At 55.6% G+C, this 7,975-nt stretch overlaps 1 protein-coding gene across 1 annotated transcript in view; it reads left to right on the forward strand.

Annotated features, from left to right (window-relative positions):
• The window catches only part of lrp6 (low density lipoprotein receptor-related protein 6), a 110,002-nt gene that overhangs the window by 39,539 nt on the left and 62,488 nt on the right, over positions 1-7,975 (forward strand). The gene's annotated exons all lie outside the window — the stretch shown is intronic.

A 7,975-nucleotide genomic window follows, 5' to 3' on the forward strand; every position in this document is an offset into this window, starting at 1 on the left:
TGGATGATGGATGGAGGGAGGGAGGGAGGGAGGGAGAGGATGAATGGATGGATGGATGAATGAGTGGATGGATGGATGGATGAATGAGTGGATGGATGGATGGCTGAATGGATGGCTGAATGGATGGATGAATGGATGGATGAATGAATGGATGGATGGATGGATGGATGAATGGATGGATGGATGGATGGATGAGTGGATGGATGGATGGATGAGTGTTTTCAGAACGTCTTCATGTGGGTCACGTTCAGCCCTCCGCTGGGTTGGCATGTTCCATCAGCTGGTGTGTTGTGGGGGAGGGGGGGGGGGGCTGTGTGGAGGGGTGGGTAGCTAGCCATGTGTCTGTGGGGGGGGGGGTAGCCGTGTGTCTGCGGGGGGCTGTAGTGGAGGGATGGGTAGCTAGCCGTGTGTCTGCAGGGGGGGTAGCCGTGTGTCTGCGGGGGGGGAGGGGGGGGCTGTAGTGGAGGGGTGGGTAGCTAGCCGTGTGGAGGGGTGGGTAGCTAGCCGTGTGTCTGCAGGGGGGGAGGGGTAGCCGTGTGTCTGCGGGGGGGAGGGGGGGTAGCCGTGTGTCTGCGGGGGGGAGGGGTAGCCGTGTGTCTGAAGGGGGGGGGAGTTTGCCGTGTGTCTGCGGGGGGGGGAGGGGTGGGTAGCTAGCCGTGTGTCTGCAGGGGGGGGGAGGGGTAGCCGTGTGTCTGCGGGGGGGGAGGGGGGGGCTGTAGTGGAGGGGTGGGTAGCTAGCCGTGTGTCTGCGGGGGGGGGGGGGGGGGGGTAGCTAGCTGTGTGTCTGCGGGGGGGGCTGCTCCAGGGACCCTGTTCGGCTGCACACCGTGTGGAGCGACCGCTCTCTCTACCACTATGAACAGCCTGACACACACACGTCCCCTAGCAGCGTCACAGGACCGTTATCTCCTTCCAGAAGGGAAGTCATACGACCAGGGAGTTATTACCCCATCGATGGACTCGTTTGAAGGGCATTGGAATGGTTCTGGCTCAACATAATCTCCGGTGGACAGATTCTGAATCTCTGTTTGCTGTGGCGCCGTAGATTCTCCTTAGAAGCTGCTACCAAGTTGGTAACATAGAAACGTTGCTGTGGCGCCGTAGATTCTCCTTAGAAGCTGCTACCAAGTTGGTAACATAGAAACGTTGCTGTGGCGCCGTAGATTCTCCTTAGAACCTGCTACCAAGTTGGTAACATAGAAACGTTGCTGTGGCGCCGTAGATTCTCCTTAGAAGCTGCTACCAAGTTGGTAACATAGAAACGTTGCTGTGGCGCCGTAGATTCTCCTTAGAACCTGCTACCAAGTTGGTAACATAGAAACGTTGCTGTGGCGCCGTAGATTCTCCTTAGAAGCTGCTACCAAGTTGGTAACATAGAAACGTTGCTTCCTATCCGGAACGAGAGTTTCCTCCTTGAAAACATCTTGGCCCAGCTGGATCAGTACCTCATCAGCCCAGAGCCCGGAGCAGCATTGAGGTCCTCCTATGAGGACTAGTCTACACCATGACCCAGCTGTAATCAGTACATCAGCCCAGAGCCCAGAGCAGCAGTGAGGTCCTCCTATGAGGACTAGTCTACACCATGACCCAGCTGTAATCAGTACCTCAGCCCAGAGCAGCAGTGAGGTCCTCCTATGAGGACTAGTCTCCACCATGACCCAGCTGTGATCAGTACCTCAGCCCAGAGCAGCAGTGAGGTCCTCCTATGAGGACTAGTCTACATCATGACCCAGCTGTGATCAGTACCTCAGCCCAGAGCAGCAGTGAGGTCCTCCTATGAGGACTAGTCTACATCATGACCCAGCTGTGATCAGTACCTCAGCCCAGAGCAGCAGTGAGGTCCTCCTATGAGGACTAGTCTACACCATGACCCAGCTGTGATCAGTACCTCAGCCCAGAGCAGCAGTGAGGTCCTCCTATGAGGACTAGTCTCCACCATGACCCAGCTGTGATCAGTACCTCAGCCCAGAGCAGCAGTGAGATCCTCCTATGAGGACTAGTCTCCACCATGACCCAGCTGGATCAGTACCTCAGCCCAGAGCAGCAGTGAGATCCTCCTATGAGGACTAGTCTCCACCATGACCCAGCTGGATCAGTACCTCATCAGCCCAGAGCCCGGAGCAGCAGTGAGGTCCTCCTATGAGGACTAGTCTCCACCATGACCCAGCTGTAATCAGTACCTCAGCCCAGAGCAGCAGTGAGGTCCTCCTATGAGGACTAGTCTACATCATGGCCCAGCTGGATCAGTACCTCAGCCCAGAGCAGCAGTGAGGTCCTCCTATGAGGACTAGTCTACACCATGACCCAGCTGTGATCAGTACCTCAGCCCAGAGCAGCAGTGAGGTCCTCCTATGAGGACTAGTCTCCACCATGACCCAGCTGGATCAGTACCTCAGCCCAGAGCAGCAGTGAGGTCCTCCTATGAGGACTAGTCTACACCATGACCCAGCTGTAATCAGTACCTCAGCCCAGAGCAGCAGTGAGGTCCTCCTATGAGGACTAGTCTCCACCATGACCCAGCTGGATCAGTACCTCAGCCCAGAGCAGCAGTGAGGTCCTCCTATGAGGACTAGTCTCCACCATGACCCAGCTGGATCAGTACCTCAGCCCAGAGCCCAGAGCAGCAGTGAGGTCCTCCTATGAGGACTAGTCTCCACCATGACCCAGCTGTGATCAGTACCTCAGCCCAGAGCAGCAGTGAGGTCCTCCTATGAGGACTAGTCTCCACCATGACCCAGCTGTGATCAGTACCTCAGCCCAGAGCAGCAGTGAGGTCCTCCTATGAGGACTAGTCTACACCATGACCCAGCTGTGATCAGTACCTCAGCCCAGAGCAGCAGTGAGGTCCTCCTATGAGGACTAGTCTCCACCATGACCCAGCTGGATCAGTACCTCAGCCCAGAGCAGCAGTGAGGTCCTCCTATGAGGACTAGTCTACACCATGACCCAGCTGTAATCAGTACCTCAGCCCAGAGCAGCAGTGAGGTCCTCCTATGAGGACTAGTCTCCACCATGACCCAGCTGGATCAGTACCTCAGCCCAGAGCAGCAGTGAGGTCCTCCTATGAGGACTAGTCTCCACCATGACCCAGCTGGATCAGTACCTCAGCCCAGAGCCCAGAGCAGCAGTGAGGTCCTCCTATGAGGACTAGTCTCCACCATGACCCAGCTGTGATCAGTACCTCAGCCCAGAGCAGCAGTGAGGTCCTCCTATGAGGACTAGTCTCCACCATGACCCAGCTGTGATCAGTACCTCAGCCCAGAGCAGCAGTGAGATCCTCCTATGAGGACTAGTCTCCACCATGACCCAGCTGTGATCAGTACCTCAGCCCAGAGCAGCAGTGAGATCCTCCTATGAGGACTAGTCTCCACCATGACCCAGCTGGATCAGTACCTCATCAGCCCAGAGCAGCAGTGAGGTCCTCCTATGAGGACTAGTCTACACCATGACCCAGCTGTGATCAGTACCTCAGCCCAGAGCAGCAGTGAGGTCCTCCTATGAGGACTAGTCTCCACCATGACCCAGCTGGATCAGTACCTCAGCCCAGAGCAGCAGTGAGGTCCTCCTATGAGGACTAGTCTCCACCATGACCCAGCTGTGATCAGTACCTCAGCCCAGAGCAGCAGTGAGGTCCTCCTATGAGGACTAGTCTACACCATGACCCAGCTGTGATCAGTACCTCAGCCCAGAGCAGCAGTGAGGTCCTCCTATGAGGACTAGTCTCCACCATGACCCAGCTGTGATCAGTACCTCAGCCCAGAGCAGCAGTGAGGTCCTCCTATGAGGACTAGTCTACACCATGACCCAGCTGGATCAGTACCTCAGCCCAGAGCAGCAGTGAGGTCCTCCTATGAGGACTAGTCTCCACCATGACCCAGCTGGATCAGTACCTCAGCCCAGAGCAGCAGTGAGGTCCTCCTATGAGGACTAGTCTACACCATGACCCAGCTGTGATCAGTACCTCAGCCCAGAGCAGCAGTGAGGTCCTCCTATGAGGACTAGTCTACACCATGACCCAGCTGTGATCAGTACCTCAGCCCAGAGCAGCAGTGAGGTCCTCCTATGAGGACTAGTCTCCACCATGACCCAGCTGGATCAGTACCTCAGCCCAGAGCAGCAGTGAGATCCTCCTATGAGGACTAGTCTACACCATGACCCAGCTGTGATCAGTACCTCAGCCCAGAGCAGCAGTGAGGTCCTCCTATGAGGACTAGTCTACACCATGACCCAGCTGGATCAGTACCTCAGCCCAGAGCCCAGAGCAGCAGTGAGGTCCTCCTATGAGGACTAGTCTACACCATGACCCAGCTGGATCAGTACCTCAGCCCAGAGCAGCAGTGAGGTCCTCCTATGAGGACTAGTCTACACCATGACCCAGCTGTAATCAGTACCTCAGCCCAGAGCAGCAGTGAGGTCCTCCTATGAGGACTAGTCTCCACCATGACCCAGCTGGATCAGTACCTCAGCCCAGAGCCCAGAGCAGCAGTGAGGTCCTCCTATGAGGACTAGTCTACACCATGACCCAGCTGGATCAGTACCTCAGCCCAGAGCAGCAGTGAGGTCCTCCTATGAGGACTAGTCTCCACCATGACCCAGCTGTGATCAGTACCTCAGCCCAGAGCAGCAGTGAGGTCCTCCTATGAGGACTAGTCTACACCATGACCCAGCTGTGATCAGTACCTCAGCCCAGAGCAGCAGTGAGGTCCTCCTATGAGGACTAGTCTCCACCATGACCCAGCTGGATCAGTACCTCAGCCCAGAGCAGCAGTGAGGTCCTCCTATGAGGACTAGTCTACACCATGACCCAGCTGGATCAGTACCTCAGCCCAGAGCAGCAGTGAGGTCCTCCTATGAGGACTAGTCTACACCATGACCCAGCTGGATCAGTACCTCAGCCCAGAGCCTAGAGCAGCAGTGAGGTCCTCCTATGAGGACTAGTCTCCACCATGACCCAGCTGTAATCAGTACCTCAGCCCAGAGCAGCAGTGAGGTCCTCCTATGAGGACTAGTCTCCACCATGACCCAGCTGGATCAGTACCTCAGCCCAGAGCAGCAGTGAGGTCCTCCTATGAGGACTAGTCTCCACCATGACCCAGCTGGATCAGTACCTCAGCCCAGAGCAGCAGTGAGGTCCTCCTATGAGGACTAGTCTCCACCATGACCCAGCTGTGATCAGTACCTCAGCCCAGAGCAGCAGTGAGATCCTCCTATGAGGACTAGTCTCCACCATGACCCAGCTGTAATCAGTACCTCAGCCCAGAGCAGCAGTGAGGTCCTCCTATGAGGACTAGTCTACACCATGACCCAGCTGGATCAGTACCTCAGCCCAGAGCAGCAGTGAGGTCCTCCTATGAGGACTAGTCTACACCATGACCCAGCTGGATCAGTACCTCATCAGCCCAGAGCAGCAGTGAGGTCCTCCTATGAGGACTAGTCTACACCATGACCCAGCTGGATCAGTACCTCAGCCCAGAGCAGCAGTGAGGTCCTCCTATGAGGACTAGTCTCCACCATGACCCAGCTGTGATCAGTACCTCAGCCCAGAGCAGCAGTGAGGTCCTCCTATGAGGACTAGTCTACACCATGACCCAGCTGGATCAGTACCTCATCAGCCCAGAGCCCAGAGCAGCAGTGAGGTCCTCCTATGAGGACTAGTCTCCACCATGACCCAGCTGTGATCAGTACCTCAGCCCAGAGCAGCAGTGAGATCCTCCTATGAGGACTAGTCTACACCATGACCCAGCTGTAATCCCCCCTGGTACCACGTTTTAAAGTTTGGGGTACCTCCAGAAACCCGATCGTAAAATTCCTTGACTTTTCGTGGTGCTGACAGTTGAGCCACTGTGGGAAGTTAGATTCTTTCGCGCCATGTGGTGATGGGTACAGATGTAATGCAGGGAGGGGAGTGGGGGTCGATGTGAGTCCTACCCAATTTCCCTCCATGGGGTCTCGAACTTCCATATGGAAATGACTAGTCTCAAAGCAACCCTTTGTTCTCTACAGTTGGCATCCTCACACAGCATATTATCATGGTGCGATATGTTCCAATACATAAGCTTAGGGTTTGTTGCTTTTAATCTGAACCCAATTGCCCCCCCCCCCGTAGCTCAGTGGGGCAGTGTGGGAAAGACTGGGTGAGGGGTGGGGGGCCCTACCAGAGAGGGGGGCCCTACCAGAGAGTTTGGTAGGGTCTGCTGGGTTGGTTGGTGGTGGTAGCCTGGGTTCTGGGTTCTGCTGGGTTGGTTGGTGGTGGTAGCCTGGGTTCTGCTGGGTTGGTTGGTGGTGGTAGCCTGGGTTCTGGGTTGGTTGGGTGGTGGTAGCCTGGGCTCTGGGTTCTGCTGGGTTGGTTGGTGGGTTATAGCCTGGGCTCTGGGTTCTGCTGGGTTGGTTGGTTGGTGGTGGTAGCCTGGGTTCTGCTGGGTTCTGCTGGGTTGGTTGGTGGTGGTAGCCTGGGTTCTGGGTTGGTTGGGTGGTGGTAGCCTGGGCTCTGGGTTCTGCTGGGTTGGTTGGTGGGTTATAGCCTGGGCTCTGGGTTCTGCTGGGTTGGTTGGTGGGATATAGCCTGGGTTCTGGGTTCTGCTGGGTTGGTTGGTGGGTTATAGCCTGGGCTCTGGGTTCTGCTGGGTTGGTTGGTTGGTGGTGGTAGCCTGGGTTCTGCTGGGTTCTGCTGGGTTGGTTGGTGGTGGTAGCCTGGGTTCTGGGTTGGTTGGGTGGTGGTAGCCTGGGCTCTGGGTTCTGCTGGGTTGGTTGGTGGGTTATAGCCTGGGCTCTGGGTTCTGCTGGGTTGGTTGGTGGGTTATAGACTGGGTTCTGGGTTCTGCTGGGTTGGTTGGTGGGTTATAGCCTGGGCTCTGGGTTCTGCTGGGTTGGTTGGTGGTGGTAGCCTGGGTTCTGGGTTCTGCTGGGTTGGTTGGTGGTGGTAGCCTGGGTTCTGGGTTCTGCTGGGTTGGTTGGTGGGTTATAGCCTGGGTTCTGGGTTCTGCTGGGTTGGTTGGTTGGTGGTGGTAGCCTGGGTTCTGCTGGGTTCTGCTGGGTTGGTTGGTGGTGGTAGCCTGGGTTCTGGGTTCTGCTGGGTTGGTTGGTGGTGGTAGCCTGGGTTCTTCTGGGTTGGTTGGTGGTGGTAGCCTGGGTTCTGGGTTCTGCTGGGTTGGTTGGTGGGTTATAGCTTGGGTTCTGGGTCTCCTCCAGAACGATGTTTTGATCTAGAACAAGATTTTTGCGGGCCAGAGCCACATCTGGTTTCCGATTTTGCTGCTTCCACTCCAGCTGCGGTTCCCCCCCCCCCCCCCCCCTCTTTTTAGAATCGCCCCAGAATGTGAAACACACAACCCACCGTGGACACGCACACACACGTTTGTTTTACTATCCTTGTGGGGACCAATTTGATTCCCATTTTGAAAAATCACCGTCCCACCTCACTGAGAAAGGAGACTTGATTGGACAACACATCAGGAAACACCAATTAGAAAGCGTTCCACCAGGAAACGCTGGCCCACGTCGACTCCGATGCTTCCCACGGTTGTCAAGTTGGCCCGTAGTGGATCTCTACTCCCGAACAAGCTCGTTCCATCTCATCCCACAGGTGATCCATTTGGGTTGAGATCAGGTGACTGGGCAGGTCACTGGCAGGTACGCTGAATTCACTGGCATGTTGGTGAAACCGTTCCTGGGGACAATCCAAGCCTTGTGGCATTATCCTGCTGGGGGGGGGGGGGGGGAGTATTCATTCCATTTTTTACATTTTAGTCATTTAGCCTGTTAGGGCTAGGGGGGCATTATTGACACGGCTGGATAAAAAACGTACCCGATTTAATCTGGTTACTACTCCTGCCCAGTAACTAGAATATGCATATAATTATTGGCTTTGGATAGAAAACACCCTAAAGTTTCTAAAACTGTTTGAATGGTGTCTGTGAGTATAACAGAACTCCTATGGCAGGCCAAAACCTGAGAAGATTCTGTACAGGAAGTACCC

The sequence above is a fragment of the Salmo salar genome, chromosome 07 (genome assembly GCF_965601325.2).
Source record: "Salmo salar chromosome 07, fSalSal1, whole genome shotgun sequence".
Lineage (NCBI taxonomy): Eukaryota > Metazoa > Chordata > Actinopteri > Salmoniformes > Salmonidae > Salmo > Salmo salar.